A 2,017-nucleotide genomic window follows, 5' to 3' on the forward strand; every position below is an offset into this window, starting at 1 on the left:
ATAAACCTAATAATTTTGCTACATAAATAAGCAAGAGCATGAGCATATTGTTCACAAATCATCAAACTGATATCAATTGTTTGATTGATTAAGTATTGTCTAATAACTCCAAAAATTAAATTAAAATTTTACAGTACGATATTTTCATTAAAGTCTCACTAGAGCTGCACAATTGGCGACGTTCTGGGAAACACCTCTGATGATGATCCGGGGCCAACAACATACGTCACATGCCATTTTGCTGGGAGAATCCATTCATTCATAGATCATAATTTTGACCTGCGCACGATCAGTTGGCAATCCCCAGAGGTATTGATTGGTTATAGGAACTTGGAGGACTTTGTGAATTCGACAGATTTTGCGTGTACCAGTCACCATTTAGTACACGGGGTGGAATCGAACTCATAACCTCTCAGACATGGAACCAACACTCTACCAACTATGCTATCCCAGCCGAAAATCTTATCATCAACCGCTTGTATGAAGTATGGCGTGAAAGTTTTTAAGATAAAGTCTTCAGCTGTGAATGTGGCAGGTTCGTACCACGGTGTCGTTTAAGAATCTCAGCGCTTATAAACAAATAATAATATTCAAATGCTTAATTTAATTTGACATTGAGATTAAGCACTTGTATGTTATTCGCAGCTGAAGGAGTGTAGTCAAATTGTCACTAAAAAATCTCGGGAGAGCCATACCTTGGCTCAGGCGATAAAACGCTGGCCACCCAATAAGGCGATCCAGGTTCGAATCCCAGCAATTGCTGGTCGATATTAATTCTGCTACCGGCTCGCAACGATCACAGTGCTGACGTAAAATATTCTGAGTGTGACAGAATCTTTGGGTTAGAATTTCCTAGCTCTAGAGTTGACCGTCAAGGCATTCGCTTTCTTCTCAGTGCGGGTCTAATCCATCAAAAAATTCTCCGCGATGGCTTGTTTGTGGCAAAGCTTCTTCTAGAAATTCCCTAGTTTTTTGAGTTGGGTTCGAGATGACAAAGCTATGGAATTGAACACTGAAGGTCGTAAGTCCAATAATTCAAATCCGGTAATAAAATAAAATGAAATAAAGCAGTTCGCTGCTAAAAGAGAAATACCACACGAAGTTAAATCCCATTAAAGTAAAAGCAAAAAGGAAGGCCTATTATTGAAGAACTTGAGTGCTTGCAAAAGAAAAAATAAAGAATAATGCCCTTTATTGAAGTAGGAAGAAAAAAACTTATGGTGAATAATTAAAATTGAGGCCTTTATGTGCCGAGGGGTATTGTCCTTCCCCCAAAAGCTGTGAAGCGTAAGGTGTGCAGGTTCGAATCACACAGTACATTCTGGATGCATCTTTGTGTTACCCTTACTTAATTTGTGCTATCGGTTTTTCAACCTGACAGGTTTTTATAAGCCAGTCTTTATATTGAGTCCCGCAGTTGGATTAATAGTTAAGACACGGTTCCTAGTAGAACAAAGAAGTCAAGCATCGTTGGCTGCGGTCAATGTGCGGGTGGGTGACCACTTGGATCAGTCTACGAAGGGACCGAAGAATTGCGGTATGGGTTCTCATTAAACTGATCCACCGTAAAGTGCTCGACTTCGCGCGCAGGTTGTTAGGCTACTGAAGCGGGGGTGCCATCCCCTCTGCAGAGGATCAAAAGTTTGGTGTTATGTCTTCGGATCATTGAAGAATTGTTTCCCAGACCGTTAAATCCTCTGTTGAACTGTTGAATCCTCATGGAAGTTTCCCAGACCGTCACCAGTAGCCCATTGTGTAGCACTAGTGCGACGTAAATAAAACGACACCTACGACATTATATTGAGCACACAAGTCAACATTTGTATATGTAACATTCGAATAGATAAGCGACACAGCTCGCTCTGAACCGTTGACTCCTAATCAGAGATGATTCTAGAATCAGTATAATTGCTCGTAAAATTTGCTGTACAAAAATGCTTTACTTTCATCTTACTTAATGCAATCACGCGCTTGTATGTCACTCACTCGCTTGTAAATTTTCACGAATTCTGGGACC

Source organism: Parasteatoda tepidariorum, chromosome 10 (genome assembly GCF_043381705.1).
Source record: "Parasteatoda tepidariorum isolate YZ-2023 chromosome 10, CAS_Ptep_4.0, whole genome shotgun sequence".
NCBI classification, from domain to species: domain Eukaryota; kingdom Metazoa; phylum Arthropoda; class Arachnida; order Araneae; family Theridiidae; genus Parasteatoda; species Parasteatoda tepidariorum.